At 46.3% G+C, this 18,504-nt stretch overlaps 1 protein-coding gene across 4 annotated transcripts in view; it reads left to right on the top strand.

The window, feature by feature from the left end:
• LOC121286971 (guanine nucleotide-binding protein subunit alpha-11-like) overlaps positions 1–18,504 on the top strand; it is a 91,594-nt gene that overhangs the window by 24,781 nt on the left and 48,309 nt on the right. For 2 of the 4 annotated variants that reach the window (XM_041204337.1, XM_041204339.1), the window contains exon 2: positions 16,369–16,453. The exons of the other annotated variants lie outside the window; for them this stretch is intronic. The gene's annotated coding sequence lies outside the window, so the exon portion shown is untranslated. The remainder of the gene's footprint in view (positions 1–16,368; positions 16,454–18,504) is intronic. 4 annotated transcript variants of the gene reach the window in all.

Genomic DNA, 18,504 nt, shown 5'->3' with positions numbered 1-18,504 from the left:
GGGGGGGAGGGTGCGGGCTGTCCGGGGAGGGGGGGAGGGGGAGGGGGGAGGGTGCGGGCTGTCTGGGGAGGGGGGGGGAGGGGGAGGGGGGAGGGTGCGGGCTGTCCGGGGAGGGGGGGGAGGGTGCGGGCTGTCCGGGGAGGGGGGGGAGGGGGAGGGGGGGAGGGTGCGGGCTGTCCGGGGAGGGGGGGAGGGGGAGGGGGGAGGGTGCGGGCTGTCCGGGGAGGGGGAGGGGGGAGGGTGCGGGCTGTCCGGGGAGGGGGGGGAGGGTGCGGGCTGTCCGGGGAGGGGGGGGAGGGTGCGGGCTGTCTGGGGAGGGGGGGAGGGTGCGGGCTGTCCGGGGAGGGGGGGAGGGGGAGGGGGGAGGGTGCGGGCTGTCCGGGGAGGGGGGGAGGGGGGAGGGGGGAGGGTGCGGGCTGTCCGGGGAGGGGGGGGGAGGGGGAGGGGGGAGGGTGCGGGCTGTCCGGGGAGGGGGGGAGGGGGAGGGGGGAGGGTGCGGGCTGTCCGGGGAGGGGGGAGGGGGGGTTGGGGGAGGGGGGGGAGGGTGCGGGCTGTCCGGGGAGGGGGGGAGGGGGAGGGGGGAGGGTGCGGGCTGTCGGGGAGGGGGGGGAGGGGGAGGGGGGAGGGTGCGGGCTGTCCGGGGAGGGGGGGGAGGGGGGGTTGGGGGGAGGGGGGGGAGGGTGCGGGCTGTCCGGGGAGGGGGGGAGGGGGAGGGGGGAGGGTGCGGGCTGTCCGGGGAGGGGGGGGGAGGGTGCGGGCTGTCCGGGGAGGGGGGGGAGGGTGCGGGCTGTCCGGGGAGGGGGGGAGGGGGAGGGGGGAGGGTGCGGGCTGTCCGGGGAGGGGGGGGAGGGGGGGTTGGGGGAGGGGGGGGAGGGTGCGGGCTGTCCGGGGAGGGGGGGGAGGGGGGGTTGGGGGAGGGGGGGGAGGGTGCGGGCTGTCCGGGGAGGGGGGGGAGGAGGAGGGTGCGGGCTGTCCGGGGAGGGGGGGGAGGGAGGGTGCGGGCTGTCTGGGGAGGGGGGGAGGGGGGGTTGGGGGAGGGGGGGGAGGGTGCGGGCTGTCCGGGGAGGGAGGAGGGGGAGGGTGCGGGCTGTCCGGGGAGGGGGGGAGGGGGAGGGGGGAGGGTGCGGGCTGTCCGGGGAGGGGGGGGGGGGGGGGATGGGGGAGGGGGGGGAGGGTGCGGGCTGTCCGGGGAGGGGGGGATGGGGGAGGGGGGGGAGGGTGCGGGCTGTCCGGGGAGGGGGGGGAGGGTGCGGGCTGTCCGGGGAGGGGGGGAGGGGGAGGGGGAGGGGGGGGCGCGTGGCAGGCTAATCTGCTCAATCGGGCATTGGTCATGTTTTTTGGTTGGGGGAGGGGCTGATGGTGGCCGAGGGAAGCATCTAGAGGCTGGGGCTGGGGCTGGGGCTGTGGTGCTGAGGTTTGGGTCCCGAGGGTTAGGATTAGGGCACTGGGAGGCAGGGGTGGTGATGGGGGGGGAGGTGGACGTGGTAGGGCGGGAGTAGCAGGGTCATGGCCGGGTACTGTGGGGTTTCATGGAAGCGATGGCGAAAAGTCAGGTTAATGGTGGCCTCGAGGGTGGGAGGTGTCAGGGTCAGAATAGGCACGTTCACTTGGATGGTTGAGGGCTCGGAGGGAAAGTGGAAATAAAGACATAGGCCTGAATCTTGTGGTCGGCGTGTGGGGATGTGGCCTGCTCGCTGACGTGTAAAATAACACACGGTGATGTCAGGCGTGCGTCCTGAGGTCACCGCGTGTCATTCTGATCTTCAGTTCGGCGAGTGTGCACCAGAGTCGGCTGCGCGCCCGTTGAACGATCAGAGGCTTATTAAATCCATTTTAAAAACTAATTAAAGTAACTAACAGAGCTGCCCGTCAAACCTTAAGGTTGGCGGGGGTGGGGGGGGGGTGGCAGGTGAAGAGCCCTGGCAGCCTTCGCCTTTATCATGGAACCTCGTCCACGGGCGGGATGAGGTCTCATGAAGTGTTTATTAATTTAATAAGTTGTTTCATGAGGGGACATGTCTGAATAGGTTTTTTTTTTTTAATCATGTTTTTGAGTTTCCTTAATCTCTCTGAGGTAGCTCTGCGTGAAAGAGCGCAGGCCCTGACCCGCCCTCCCTCCCCCCCCCCCGCCACCCCCGCCCGCACAGGTAGCGCTCTGCGCTTCCAGGTGTGCGTCACGCTGGGTTGGCCTTAATTGGCCCGCCCATGCAAAATGGCGGCGCCCAGCCAATCGCGGGCAGCGCTCAGCCGCACTCCCATGCCCGCTCCCACCCAGCCCGCCTGACGGGGAGAAAATCCGCCCCTATAAAGTGTTATAGGGTCAAGGGTAACGAGGGGGGAGGGCGAAAGGCGGATATTGGGAGATGGAGGATGAAGTGGTGCTGGTGAGGGAAGATGGGGGGAAACTTGGTGGGTGGCAGTGGGAGAGCAGCAAGAGGCAGTGGCTGCAGAGGCTGCTCGAAAAGCGATCTCGGAGGGACCCTAATCAGGTCACCAGTACCTGCTGGGTGGCAGGATTCACTGCTGCCCAAGGATGCTTCTTACACTGTGCAGGATCCTTATACCTTGCACAGTGGATGATGTGAGACAACACATGGTGATCAAATAGGCTCACATCATCTGTGGGTGCTCGGCAATGAAGTGCATTGCCCTAAAATGCATGCGATCACCTCAGCAACGAGCAGCATGATGAGAATACAACAAGCATAAACATGGTAATTATACATATATTTACAATTATGATCGATGATTTAAGGGTGATACTTGTGCCCTTAATGTTTCTTTTTTACTTTTTTCTACTCTTGCCTAGCAACTGTTGCACTGCACCCATGGTAAGAGTGAAGGAGTGCAGGTCTGAGTGCATAGTTGGCAGACACTGTATGTTCTGCTGGACCTGTGTCTCCAAGGTGGCCGCTCACATACTGGAGCCACGAGAGCTGGCAGAATGTGGATGGACTCCTCCAGCCTTTTGGTCCTGTCTGTGCATGGTCTCTGGCATCTCTGCCTGATGTTCCCCTGCTGTCTCTGCATCTTCAACATGTTTCTTATGGTTGGGTCCAGAGGCTTGTCATCTGCGTGGGGCTGAGCAGGGGCCTGGTCTCCGGCAGTCCTCCGAGTGTCAGAGTGTAAGAGTGTGTGAGAGTCCCTTCAGAGTCTCACTTAGGTTCGAAGCCGTACTCTGGATGTAACAGGAATGAGTAGCAATGTTAAAACAACAATTTTATTGAATATTGAATAATGATAATTATAATAACAACGTAACATTAAAATTGATATAAAAAGAGAAAGAAGGAAAAAGAAAGAAAGATAACTTTATTGAAATGAGAAAGCGCTGGAAGAACATCAATCCTTATCAGTTCTCCTCACAGGTGCTGCAAGGCTTTGCAGACTTCACAATCCTAGTTGTTGATGCATCTTTTGATTGTGTCTCACCATCTGCCATCAATCAGGTTATAGTCCATCAATCAGGTTATAGTCCATCAATCAGGTTATAGTCCATCAATCAATCTCCATCTCCTGATGACCAACCCATGGAAGGCCACTCATTGTCTTGGCATGTAGTTCAAGCGTCAGTGGGGTCACATAAAGTAAGAACAGTTTGACTTTTTAAACAATAACTTTTTTAGTGGCGCATCAAGGAAAAAACAATGCTCAGTCAAAACAACAGCTGTGAATGTGATGTGTAAGAAAAAAAATCCTTGGGGGATAAGTCCAAGTCTACAGTTAATTATATTACTGATCATACAATTGATCACTGGTCAAAGCACAATCATTTAAATCAACGTCTACAAAGTAAGATTCATTGCAGGTTGACTTAAAAATCAAAAGGGAAGCAAAAATAAGATTATGACAAACTTGTTATTGCGGCTGCAGGACTACAAGAGACCTCGGCTGTCACTTCCTCTGTCAGCTGTGGACCCCGGTCTGTGATTTGCTCACCAGGTTGTGACCTTGAGGCTAGTCTAGAATGTGGACCCACCGAGGTGAGTCATCTGCGCTGGTGCAAGGTGCAGATGAACGCTGTGACTGTGCATTCTTTGAGGCATCATCTTTAGAGGTAGAGTGGGGGATGGTTTGGTGGTTGGTCTCCCTTGTGGGCCTCCCCGTTTTCTTGCCTGTGTATGGAATAGAGAAAAGAGAGATTTAGTGATCGACTAAGCAGGCTTCGTAATTAAAGCAACATCCCACGCTGTGGCCACAGCTGACAACTGCAGACTGGAGGCATCCTCACTAGTTTCCTGGGGAGTCCTTTCTCACCTTCAGCACAGGCATGGTCTTGATCCTCCTCGGCTATCTCGGTGATCTGCTCCTCATACGGGGTGAGACCTCTAATGTCCAGAATTCCACCTCCAGTCTTGGATCCCTCCTCCTTGTTGCGCGCCTCTTCTCCTGCAGAAAGACAGAAGGACTGTTTGCCATCCCGCTGGTTGCAGGAGCAGTTCAGGAGCATGCGTGCCGATTGCAACTGCTGAGCCCTCCCCTGTAGGTGATTAACAAGCAGGATGTCCTGCAACTGATAGTGGCCGGCACACATTCAGTGCACACATCCCATCCGCTGGCGAGTGCTGCAACCCAAACTCCTGTCTGACATCCCTGGGCGCTTGCACAATTCGACTGCCTCATGCCCCCTTATGTGTCTAAGTTTTCAGGGAGAGTAGATGGTGCATTTACCCTGGTGGAGCGCACCAGATAATTTACCCCCTCACGATACTGCTGGGTGCTTCTTTAGTGGGGCCCACGGGCGCTAACCTCTGCCGCGACCTCTGTCCGAGCCGCCGTGGTCAGAGGGGGAAAGTCTCCAGCTGCCATTCTGGGAAAGCAGCACCTCATCTGCGTGGGGCTGAGCAGGGGCCTGGTTTCCGGCAGTCCTCCGAGTGTCAGAGTGTAAGAGGGTGTGAGAGTCCCTTCAGAGTCTCACTTAGGTTCGAAGCCGTACTCTGGATGTAACAGGAATGAGTGGCAATGCCGAGACGTGTTAAACCACCGAACTTAGACTCGGGATGGAAGATTCTGGCCGTAAGCCCGGGACAAAATTAATTTGCGCTTGGAAAAACACGGGCTAATAAATGAAAATTGGCAAAGATTTCTCAAAGGTAAATTGTGTTTGACTGACTGGACTGGGTTGTTTGGTGCAGCAGCAGTAAGTGTTGAAGACAGTGGTTGTGGTTGTTGTGTGTGTTTGGACTTTCAAAAGCCATTTAATAAAGAAACACGGAACACACTTGTTGGAAAAATTAAAGCTCATGGGATTAAAAAGGCAGGAGCAATATGGAGATGAAATTGGCTAAGGGACAGAAAACAGAGGTTAATGGCAAATGGTTGTTTTTCAGACTGGGGTATTTATATATGAATGATCTGCACTTGGGTATACAGCTGACAATTTCAAAGTTTATAAATGACACATAACTCAAATATAATAAACAATGAGGAGGATAGCAAAAGACTGTAGGAGTACATAGACTGGTGGAATGGGTAGACATATGGCAGATTAAATTTGACCCAGTGAAGTGTGAAATGATATGCTTTGGTAGGTGTTGCAAAAATGTTTAATTTAATGATTCATATGTTTTAGAAATTAAATTTGTAAATGTAAGGTAATTGAAACTTTGACATTCACGAGTTGCCAGATCACCCCAGGTATTTGCACGTCAAAGGTCCTTCCATGTGTACTTACAAGGTCAGAGTGCGAAGGGGGAGAGCCTTAAAATGGCAGGTGGGCCTGTTTTGCTGGGGAATTGAAGTCAGTCAGTCTTGAGGAGAATTTCCTGGGGCAAAATTTCCCCCCTGTTGGGGTGGAAGTTCAGGAGCGGGTGCGTGCAGGCGCGCCTCTGATCAGGGGTGCGCTGCCATTTTATGTGGGTGGGCCAATTAAGGCCCGCCCAGTGTGACGTCTGCCAGGAAATGCTTTGCGCTCCCTGTGCGGGTGGGGAGGGGGGGAGGTGGGGGTGATTCCCTAAGATGAGAGTGTGCAAAAGGGCGCACTTATCTCCCTGAGGCTAAGTGCTGCCTCAGGGAGATCGGCACCAAATTCAAAAATGTTAAAAATAGAATAATAAAATTTCCCTGACATGACACCGTCACATGATTTGGGACATGTCCATCACTTTTAGTTAAACTTTTATTAAATTTTTAAAAACCTACATGAAACCTCATCCCGCCCGTGGATGAGGTTTCACGCTTTCTCTGAAGCCCGCCAGGGCTCCCAGCCTGCCCGCCAACCTTAAGGTTGGACGGGCAGGTCCCTTAACTACTGCAATTACTTTTTAAATGGCCTCAATTGGCCTTTGACAGCTGGCGGGCGCACAGATGATTCGGCTGTGCCCTCGCCAACCTGAAAATTGAAATGACGCGGGGTGACATTGGGAGTTCCGCCTCACGTCAACCCACGTCATTTTACGCGTCGGTGTTCGGGTCCCGCCGACCGGGAAATCCTACCTCTGGTCTTTGTTAGGGATATAAATTGTTCATGTAATTTCCCCAGTTTAAACAGAGGTTGAAAAATGACCGGTAAGCAAGGGAAGGTCTTAAAGTACCAATATGCTTTTCAGATCAGAAGACAAGTTTGAGAATTCAAACTCATTAGTTGAGATCCCCATCTGGGACATCCCAGGTGTACCATGTTGCCGTGGGGATAGATTGCAGGGAGGCAGTCTTTTGATTTAGGTTTATCTGTGTATTTTCTCATCGAAACATGTTAGGAGTACCTTTGAAATGGGGAGTTATACATCTGAGCTGGAATAGTTAGGAAACAGGCAGAGAGAGAAAAGCTGTTAGGAACTGGAAACCTCTAAGCAAGAAAGCAATGAAGCCCATGCTTGGGCTGGGGTATCTGCAATTGAGGTGCTTAAAGAGAATTGGAGGGTCGCCTGGGTGAATGCTAGTGGAAAGACCCCAAGAAATGTGATACCTCGGAGAATAGCAGGAACACAGGAGAATCAAAGTGAATTCCTAAAAGCTGTGGCGCACTTTGGATTAGTCCCAGGAGAAGTGATGGAACTTTAGATGGAATTAGGAACAGAATGAGAAGTGGTCCAGTAAGATTTTAAAGTTTAAAACCTAGGTGTTTATGAAATATATATAATAAATCAGAAACACTTACTTTGTTTAATTCTTGTACAGTAAAAAGTTTTTGTTTAAAACATGAAATCATGTGGCATCATTCTTTCAGTTAATAACTGGGAGTTTGAATTTCTGTTTAAAAGTTGATGGTCTCCCTCAAGATCATAACATATGAAAAATTAGGAGAGGCACTATAAATTAAATGGTACAATTTTTTTTAAAGGGGTGGAGGAACAGGGAGACCTAGAAGTGTATATATAGAAATTTTTGAAGGTGACAGGATGAGTTGAGAAGACTAATAAAGCATACGAAATAGGAGCAGAAGTGGGCCATTCGGCCCCTCGAGCCTGCTTCACCATTCAATAAGATCATGGCTGGTCGGTTTGTGTTATGAATTTCATATTCCCATCTACCTCTGATTAACTTTTGATTCCTTTGCCTAACAAGAATCTATCTACCTCTGCCTTAAAAATATTCAATGACTCCACCTCCACTGCCTTTGGAGGCAGAGTTCCAAAGTCACAGAACCCTCAGAAAAAAAATTTCTAATTTTAAAATAGTGCCCTCTAGTCCTAGACTCGCCCACAAGAGGAAACATTCTTTCCACGTCCATCTGGTCAAGACCATTCAGGATCTTATATAGTTCAATCAAGTCACCCTTCAGTCTTCTAAACTCCAGTGGAAACAAACCCAGCCTGTCTAACCTTTCGACATAAGACAACCCACTCATTACGGGTACCAATCATGTAAACCTCCTCTAAACTGCCTCCAATGCATTTACATCCTTCCTTAAATTAGGAGACAACTGCACACAGTATTTGAGACAAAAGCAGAAAATGCTGGAAAAATTCAGCTGGTCTGACAGCATCTGTGGAGAGAGAAACAGAGTTAATGTTTCGAGTCAGTATGACCTTTCTTCATATGAACTCGAAACATCAACTCTCTTTCTCTCTCCACTGATGCTGTCAGACCTGCTGAGTTTTTCCAGTATTTTCTGTTTTTGTTTCAGATTTCTAGCATCTGCAGTGTTTTGCTTTTATCACACTATTTGAGATGTGATCTCACCAATGTCCTGTATAACTGAAGCACAACATCCTTACTTTTATATTCAATTCCCCTTATAATAAAGGATAGCATTCCATTAGCCTTCTTAATTATTTGCTTGATATACATACCAACTTTTAGTGGCTCATATCTAGAACACCTAGATCCCTCTGCACTCAGAATTCTGCAGCCATTTTCTGTTTAAGGAATACTCTTATTTTATTCTTCCTGCCAAAGTGAACAACTTCACATTTTTCCACATTATACTCCATCTGACAGATTTTTGCTCACTCACTCAACCCATCTATATCCGACTGCAACCTTCTTATGTCCTCTTCACAACATGCTTTCCTACCTATCCTTGTGTCATTTGCAAATTTAGCTACCATGCCTTCATTTCCCTCATCTAAGTCATTGATATAAATTGTAAAAAGTTGACATCCCAGCACAGCATCTTGTGGAATTCCACTTGTCACATCCTGCCAATCAGAAAAAGACCCATTTATGCAAACTCTGTTTTCTGCCAGCCAGCCAATCTTCTATCCATGCTAATATGTTACTCCCTACACCATGAGCTTTTATTTTCAGTAATAGCCTTTTATGTGGCACCTTATCAAATGCCTTCTGGAAATCCAAGTACAGAACATCTACAGGCTCCCCTTTATCCACAGCTCATGTTACTCTTTAAAAGAACTCCAATAAATTGGTTAAACATGATTTCCCTTTCACAAAACCATGCTGACTCTTTCCAATTACCTTGAGTTTCTCGAAGTGTTCAGCTATAATTTCCTTAATGACCAATTCTAAAACCTTCCCCACAACAGATGTCAAGCTAACTGGCCTAAAGTTTCCTGTTTTTTGCCTCCCTCACCTTTTGAATAGAAGGATTATATTTGCTATTTTCTAGTCTGATGGAACCTTTCCAGAATCTAGGGAATTTTGGAAAATTAACACCAATGCATCTACTACCTCATTAGCCACCTTTTTTAAGACCCTAGGATGAAGTCCTTCAGAACCCTGAGACATGTCAGCCCGTAGCTCCATCAGTTTGCACAATACTGCTTCCCTAGTGATTGTAATTTCACCAAGTTCCCCTCTCTTTTCCACCTCCTGATTTACAGCTATTACTGGAATGTTTTTTGTACTCTCTATAGTGAAGACAAAAGCAAAATATTTGTTCATTTGATCTGCCATTTCCACATTATCTACTATTAACTCCTCATTGTCACTCTCTAGATGACCAACACTTACTTTACTTACTCTTTTTAAATACCTGTAGAAACTCTTGCCATCCATTTTTACATTTCTGGCTAGTTTCCTCTCATACTCTAATTTCTTTCTCCTGAATAACCTTTTAGTCATTCTCTGCTGTTTTAAATTCTGACCAATCATGTGACCTGCCACTCATCTTTGCTCAGTTATGTACTTTTTCCTTAAGTTTGATGCTTGCTGTAACTTCTTTAGTTAACCAGAGATGGTGGGTCGTCCCCTTAGAATTTTTCTTATAGTAGGAATATTCTTATTTTGAGTATTCAGAAAACTCACCTTAAATGTCTGTCACTGCTTCTCTATCGTTCTATCCCCTAGCCTAGTATCCCAAATAACTTCAGCTCGCTCAGCTTTCAAGCCCACATAATTGTCGCTATTTAAGTTTAAAATACTAGTCTTAAACCCACTCTTCTCCCTTTCATACTGGATGTAAAATTCAATCATATTGTGGTCTCTGCTACCTAGGGGTGCTTTTACCCTGAGGTGATTAATTAATCCTGTCACATTACGCAATATCAAGTCTAATATAACCTGCTCCCTCTGGTTGGTTCCAGATTTGTGCTAATGTCCCTGTCCTAATGGGCTCAGGAATCAACCAGATAGCTTTCTGGAAAGAATGGCTTGAGAGATTTGGTGGGGAGATGCAATTAGTGTTAATGAAAGGGACGAAATTTGTTGGGGCAAGTGACTTTTGACCTGTTCCTAAAAACATTATATTCTAATTTTCTGATGCAAGAGAAATAATGGAGAGGCAAGTTACAATATTATGAAAAGAAGAAACATCTTAAAAGATAGAGGTCAGTGAAATGGCAGAGATCAAAGGCAACTCTGTACTGAAATGAGAAACAGATGTTGTACACTAAATCAGGAATGAAGAAACATGTGGTATACTGGAATGAAGAGACAGTGTATACTGAAAAGCAAAAGTTATGGAGACTGGGGGAAGCAAACTTGGCGGGTGGAGTGGTGAATGAAAGAAGCATCAGTGGGCCAAGAAATTTTTGTGGAGTCAGAGGAGCACCACAAAATCATTCTGAATACATAGCTGTACTGTTTCTGCACCAGCTGCAGAAGTCCTTTAAGGACAACCAGTTAGGGTGCGCTACATCCACTTCTGAGCTATGCAGCATGCATCAGAGATCAATAGCATAATGGTTATGTTATTGGACTAATAATCCAGAAGCCTGGATTAATGATGTTGGGGCAAGAGTTCAAATCCCATCATGGTAGATGAGAAATTTGAATTCCTCAATTAATTAAATAAGTCTAGAATTGAAAAACTAGTAATTAAAACTTCTGATTGTTATTAAAAATCTATCTGGTTCACTAAGGAACTCTGCTGCCCTAACCTGGTCTGACCGAAATGTAAATTTAGACCCACAGAAATGTGCTCGAGATTTACATAGCTGCCTTTACATAAGCCTCTCAGTTAAGGGCAATCAAGAATGAACAATAAATGCTGGCCTTGCTGGTAATACCCACATCCCACAAATGAATTAAACAAAACATTCCTTTCACTAGTACCTGAAAATTGTAGCTGGGTCCTATGTATGTTAGGCAGCTGCTCAGCCTGCCTGTTTCCAAGACCATTTGAACATGATGTCAGGCAGATTGAGAGCAGAAATGGTGAGGCCAGTTTCAGAGTGCTGCTACCTAGTTCCTGCAGAAAATAATTTCCTAAGGGTCCAATGTTGAATCTTTTGGTCCACATTAAAAGCATTTTCTGCACTAGTACCTGACTTTGCAAAAACAATAGAACCCACATTTGGCTAAAATTTGCTACAAACTAATAGTGAGTTGAAATGTGATCACCACTATAAATACACAAATCGTCCAGCAACTTGTGATGAAGAGATAGCCCATAAATTGCAAATCATCACAAGTTTATAGAATCAGAGAATGATGCAGCACAAGAGGGAACCATTTGGCCCATTGTGCCTGTGCCAGCTCTTCGGTAGAACTATGCGATTGGTCCCACTCTCTCCTGTGTTCCCATGCTGTAACATGCTCTCCTTATCAATATTTCCCTTTTGAATATTACTACTGAATCTTAACTCACCCCCCATTCAGGCAGTACATGCTAGATCACAACTCTCTGTGTAAAAGCTAAGTTTCCTCATGTTGCCTCTAGTTCCCTTTCCAAATCACCTTAATCTTAAATCCTCTAATTAAAAATCTTTCTGGAACTGAATATAACTTATCCTTATTTATTATATCATAATAGTTCAAGGTTTTCTCCTCTTAACCTTCTCTGCTCCAAGGAGAACAATCACAGCTTCTCTAGTCCCTACACATAATTGGTACCATTTCAGTAAATCTCTTCTGCACCCCCTCCATGGCCTTGGACATTTCCCAAAAGTGCGATGGCCAAAATTAAACACAATACACCAGCTGAGGCATTAACCAGTGTTTTATAACATAACTTCTTTGCTTACATACCCTGCCCTTCTATTGATAAAGCCAAGGACCCCATATATGCGTGATGGGCACGCAAGGAGACAGGTGACTACGCCAGAGTGAGAGGGAGATGGAGTCTTAGTGAGTAGTGAATTAGGTTCACGTGGGAATTTGGCACACAGGAAAGTGGTGTAGTATACATAGGAATTATTCTAAGTTAATTGAATGAGTAATTAAGTTAACTAAATAACATAATATCTATCCTGTCATTGTTAGTTATGTTGCAGCTGTGGAATGAGGGAGCTTATGCATGCCAAGGTGATCCATGACCAAGTAAGGATGGCAGATTTCCTTCCTTAAAGGACATTAGCAACAACTATTATGACAATTGATGATAGTTTAATGGTCACCATCCCTTGAAACTAGTTTTCAATTCTGGATTTTATTAATTGAATTTGAGCCCCACCAGCTGCCACGGTGGGATTTGAACCTATGTTCCCAGGGCATTAGCCTGGGCCTTTTGCTTGATCTGCCTGAATTGCTTTTGCTAATCCCAATTCTAATCTGAAATGTCAATAGGATCAGCTTCTCTTTCTAAAAGCAAATCAACTTCCTTACTTACAGTTCAGGACAACATCTTAGTTGCTTCCTTCCTTCTGTAAACCCACTCCCCAAGGGCCATTAGATCATTCCTGTCATTAGGCAACAAGACCATGCACATGTACTCATGCCACTCCTTGACTGAGAAGATATGTAGGTAGCTCCAATCTCTCCAGGTAGTGCTTTAACTGACTGCTGGTGGGTTAGGAGTAACAGTCAAATCAGCCTTGCTATCTAATTTCCTTTTCAGCTAGAGAATTCCCAGTGCCTGTTTATCATGTGACTTGGCTAAGTTCAGGAGCTGACCACGTGGAGAATTGCTGGTTCAGGCTGGCAACACAAAACCCTGTGATACAGCATATTGGATCGCCCATACATAGTATTATCTGAATGCTACCCTAACTTGCTAAACAAGTAACTGTGCAGGCCAATTTAGAATAACCAAACTGGTTTGCAGTTCAACATTAATGAATAGAGAACCCATTTTGAGCGTTAGGTGAATGGGAAAGAGTGAACCAGTTTAACTTCAGTGGGTTGAGTCAATTGAAAAAAAACTGCTTCCGGTCCACTAAACGTAACATCAGAACCAGGAACAATCACTGTATACAGCAAAACTTGCAGTGTTAATGACAACAAAAAAATTTGTTAATTTTTGCTAAGTTTTGAGCAGTTTAAAGGCTTTGTTGCCAATCTCAATGCTGCCCTAGAACAAACCAAGAATCTGGCTCACTATCAATTGTAGCATAAATGACTGTATGTGGTTGAAAAGAAGGACATGTTGCCAAAGCTTTTCATCTTGCACTCATCAGGACAAACACAAGAATGCCAAATTTCAAATGATCAGAACAATTTATACTACAGGAGAAAAAGGGGAAGGGGTGCCAATTGGTTGGCATGTTGACTCTAATTGGCTGAGGATTTGCCATGGAGAAAACAATCGGGAACCAAAGGCTCACCAAACTCCTGGGTAATTCAAAAAAAAAAGGCGCAAGGCTGGAACATATTCCTTTTGTTTGTAGAGAACGGATCCGTGCATATGAATGTATGTCACTTTGAGCAAGCATAAATAAGCTACGTTATGAGTTCAGCTGATATCTTAAATTGGCATTTCTCCTGTAGGATAAATTGTTGTGACTGTTTGAAATTTATCATCATTGTTTTTGTCTTGATGAGCGCAAGACAAAAAGTTTCGACAACATGTCTCTTTACAGTAATATTAAAGTTCTGTACTACCAAGTGAATAAATGACTGCCTCCCTTTCACTTAATGCTAATCTGTTAAAGACCTTTTAATCTGTTAAAGATCTTTTGATTCAGTATTTGACTCTCAAACCGTGCAACAGAATCCATAGCACCGACTGACTCAACCAGGCCACTCCTCGGATTCTTCTCTCCATTCTCCACCAAATCATTTGGATCAAAATTTCTTCTCAGCAGCATCCTCAGTAAAGCCTTTATCTCGATGATTCATATCCCGTTAACATCTTTTGTACAGTCATGTGTTAAACTATTTCGTGTAAGGCTCCTTACCTGGGTTGTAAAAAGGTCTCATTGGTTTTTATTAGTGCTCCAAATCTAAACCTGTGTAGTCCACCACCAAGGGAAAGGAAATGTATTACAAAAGGTTTCACTATAGGGGATCTAAGCATCTGTAGCAGTGAACCTAACCTAGTTGAAAATCTACCTAGACTTTGTACAGAGTTTTCAGTACAGGCTGTTGTAAGGACTTGACTTGTTTAATACACTAGAATGAAAGTAATGAAAACTGGATCTCCATTCACGAACATTCAGCAGTGGCTGAAAACTGAGTTGCCCATTTCAGAGATTGGTCTTAAGGTGTCATCATCTCAATTAACTGTAAATTTTTTTTAGACTAGGGGAAATGTAGTATTGAAATTCAGCTGGGTTCATTTTTTGGTTCAGCAATAAACGCTTTTGCTTTCAAATGGCTCGAACAACTTTTTAGATACAAACTCATTAATTTCTGGCTTAGACTCACTAACGTGACCCGGTTTCGAGCTTCATTTTGACCCAAATTTGCACTGATCGCTAGTGATTAATTAGCTTGTCAGGTTGAATTTCAGAACAGAATGGTAGCTAAATGTTACTTGTTTTATGCGTGGGTAGTATGTGGCTGATAGGTATGTTGATTGTGATTCAACTCCCTGTGTTGTTCTGCCAGTCACTTTGTGTCTGGAACAATCTTGAACACAGCCTTGAACAATCGAGTTGGTTACCAATGGCAATACCATTTATGTAATTTCATCCGCTGTATATCAGACAAGAGGATATGGTTGGAAGCTCGAAATAACCTGGAAACTGACCAAATATTTCTCAATATGAGGTGATTCAGGTGTTCAGTCTTTGACTGGAAACATTGTCATCTATGACATACTTAAGGTGGATAGTAGTATAGTGATAATGTTATTGGACTAATATTCCAGAGACCCAGCTATCTGCTATGGAGAAATGAGTTCTACTCCCACCATGGTAGCTGGGGAATTTAAATTCAATTAACTAATAAATCTGGCATTAAATGCTTGTCTCATTATGAACAGCAATCATAAAACTACTAGGTCGTTGTAAAAACCCAGGTAATTCATGAGAACAATTTGCCCCCAGCGGGTGGGGGGGGGGGCGGGGAGCGAGGTGCAGGAGTGGGTGTGTGCAGGCGCCCCTGATTGGGGGCTCGCTGCCATTTTACGTGGGCGGGCCAATTAAGGCCTGCCCATCGTGACATCTGCCAGGAAGCGCTATGCACTCCCTGTGCGAGCCGGGGTGGGGGGGGGGGGATTCCCTCAGCTGGGAGTGCGCTCTTTTGCGCATGCACACAAAAGAGTGCACTCATCTCCCTGAGGCTAAGTGCTGCCTCAGGGAGATCGGTGCCAAATTCAAAAATGGTCAATGCACAAAATTAAAATTTCCCTGACCATATTCCCTCATGTGACACTGTCGTATGATTTGGGACATGCCCATCACTTTTAAGTAAATTTTTATTAAATTTTTAAAAACCCTCATGAAATCTCATCCCGTCCGTGGAAGAGGTTTTGTGCTTTTTCCAATGCCCGCCAGGGCTCCTGGCCTGCCCACCAACCTTAAGGCCTCAATTGGCCGCTGACAGGTCGGTGGGTGCACAGCTGATTCGGCTGGGCCCCCCGCTGACCTGAAAATTGAAATGACGCGGGGTGACCCTGGGAGTTCCGCCCGACGTCATCCCGTGTCATTTAACGCATCAGCGAGCAGCTCCCCCCCCCCCCACCACCCCCTGCTTGCTCGCTGACCTCAATATCCAGGCTCATGAGTATGTTTCAGGTAAAGAAATCTCTTAAAGACTCGTAGACATTTACGGCACAGAAGGAGGCCATTCAGCCCATCATGACTGCACTGGTCAAAAAAGATCTGACTACATCAATATTGCGACCCACCCGCCCCCCCCCTCCTCTTCTATCCCCCTCTTATCTTGTCTGAATGCCCTACAACCAGAAATGTTGAGCTGCCAATCCTGCCCTTTTAGCCAAGTCTCGGTTATGGCTATGATGTCATACTCCCATGTGCCTATCTGTGCTCTCAGTTCATCTGTCTTATTCCTCAGGCACCTTGCATTAAAATATGTTCTATTTAGCTTGCTAAACTTACTTCTTTCTTATCTAGCCTATGTTTCCTCTGCCTTCCAGGCTCACTTACTAGCGTTTTAACTTCTAATTCCAGCTCAGCTTCTCTCCCCTCTGAACTACTTTTCAGGATCCCACTCTCCTCTCAATTTAGTTTAAATCTGCCCCAGCATCTTTACCCGGTCTGGCCTACATGTGACTCCAGACCTACAACAATGTGGTTGACTCGTAAATGCCCTCTGAAATGGCCGAGCAAGTCACTCAGTTCAAGGGTAATTAAGGATGGGTAATAATTCACAACCTAAGAGTGAGTTTTTAAAAAATCTCAACTTGCTGTTTTAGCACTTCTATATTCAGCAAGTAACTGTTCTTTTGTTATTTATCCTCAGGTGGTTAAGGCTACTTCATTGCCCCTCTCTAATTGCCCAGCAGAGGTGGATTTGGTGGCAATTGTTTTGGCAACTGAATGATTTGGTAAGCCATTTCAGAGGGCATTTAGAGTCAACCACACAGGATAGGATTGGAGATAGTTAGAAGTCAGCACAGAGAGGGGTGACAAACTGCCTTCCCAGAAGGACTTTAGTGACCTAGCTGGGGCCCCAAGGCAATTTAGTCATCATGGCTAAATTGTTTGGCCTTTCATGGCCATTTTATTTGGTACTACTCCCCAAATTACCAGATTTAATGAACTCATGACTTGGGTGTTGCCACTCCAGTACATAACCACTACTCTACTATACCCCTCGATCTAATCATAGTGATGCTTCTGCTTAAGCTGCTGAAAATAGTTGACACAACAAAAGGAGGTATTACCTGAGTTTCCAGTGGCAGCACTGACTTCAAAAACGGCATAAATGCAAAGCACCTTTCCTTACTTTTCCAGTCACGGACGAGGCAAGCCACTGTTCACCCTGGGCCAGCAAAGTGGTTTTGCTATCACTAGGCAGCCAGGTAGGAAACGCTAGCAAAATGTGGTGGTTGGATGTCATCGAGCACAGTGAGCGTAAACTTTCATCATGAGACTGTTGACTCCGAAGCATTGCATTTTGTTTTATAACGTTTCCCAAGAAGTTGCCAGGGAAAATGTATTTCTGTGTCCAGTCTGTTTCCTTTTTTTTTGCTAGAGTTTAGTTTCATGAGACACATGTGGCGGAACTTTATGACCCCTCCCACCGGCAGGATTTTCCGGTCCTGCCAAAGTCATGGACTTTTGAACGGCTCGCTGCATTTTGCGCCCCCGCCCTCACTGTGACAGGGCTGTAAAATTCTGCCCATGGTGTAAAATTCTGCCCATGGTGTTTCGCAGGTTACATTTAGTTGGTGTGAATACCACTACAGTCCTGGAGCAAATACTGCCTCTGCTGTAATCCCTGCAAGTATATTGACTGATAATACTGCAGCTGTTTTATGGGAATGAGGCAAATGGTATTTATTACAAAGCAACAACTCCGAGGGTTCAGACCAACAGAATCAAGGCCATCAAGTTATTGCAATTGCAGATAATCCACCAGAGTTGTCTAAGCAACATGAATAAATGGAAATTGCCCTGGTGACAGAAAGCGTGGTATTAACCTGCCCTCTTGGAAAAACCCTTTTGCAGTCACTGTTTGGCCTATTTTGAGCTTTGCTTGCTAGCCATCCTCACATCTTACTGCACTTGATGCCACCGCTACTATCCCACAGCTATTTCTGCCTCCTGACATTGGTTTCCCTTCTGCCTATTATCTCTTAAAGCCGCTGACCTGTCAAAGTCAGTCCTACTCACCCACCTGCCTCAGCCTGGGATGACTCCTGCTGCGTACCATCCCCACCAGATTTCCTTCTATCTACCATGAACCCCAGCATCATCCCTAGTGCCTTAACCCCCGTTGTATGAGGGCCAGAATGGTTGTGAGATGGAGTTGTTGGGTAATTCAGGGAGGACATCCATCTATGTGCAAAAGTATGATTTTTTTTGCCATTAAAATATGATGATCTCACATATATTAAGAGCTGAGATTATCCTCGGAATGTTTATGATGCAGGCAAGGCAGCATTTGTTGCTCTCCATCAGTTGCCTGAAGAAGATGATGATTCAAGTTTGTAACTCGAGAGGCATTAAGGGTCAACTAAGTTGTGGGAACTAGAGTAGGCCAGACTGGGTAGGGATATACCTGAAGGATATTAGTGAACCAGCTGAGCTTTGACAAGAGAAAGACAGCTTCACGACTAACAACAACAAAAAATTGCATTTATATAACGCCTATAACAAAGTAACACATCATAGGGAGCTTTACAGGAGCTTCAAATAAAATTCGACACTGAGCCACGTTATTCGATGGTTGCCCTAAAGAGGTAGTTTTTAAACATGTAAGCTAAAAGCAAAATACTGCGGATGCTGGAAATCTGAAACGAAAGCAGAAAATTCTGGAAAAACTCAGCAGGTCTGATAGCATCTGTGGCGAGGGAAAAAAAAGAGTTAACGTTTCGAGTCCTTATGACTCTTCTTCATGGAATTCTAGTTTTTTTAAGTATGAGAAAAGAGA

This window comes from Carcharodon carcharias, chromosome 14 (genome assembly GCF_017639515.1).
Source record: "Carcharodon carcharias isolate sCarCar2 chromosome 14, sCarCar2.pri, whole genome shotgun sequence".
NCBI lineage: Eukaryota > Metazoa > Chordata > Chondrichthyes > Lamniformes > Lamnidae > Carcharodon > Carcharodon carcharias.
Note: the sequence above shows the minus strand (reverse complement) of the source record. Positions and strands in the feature narration are given on the sequence as shown.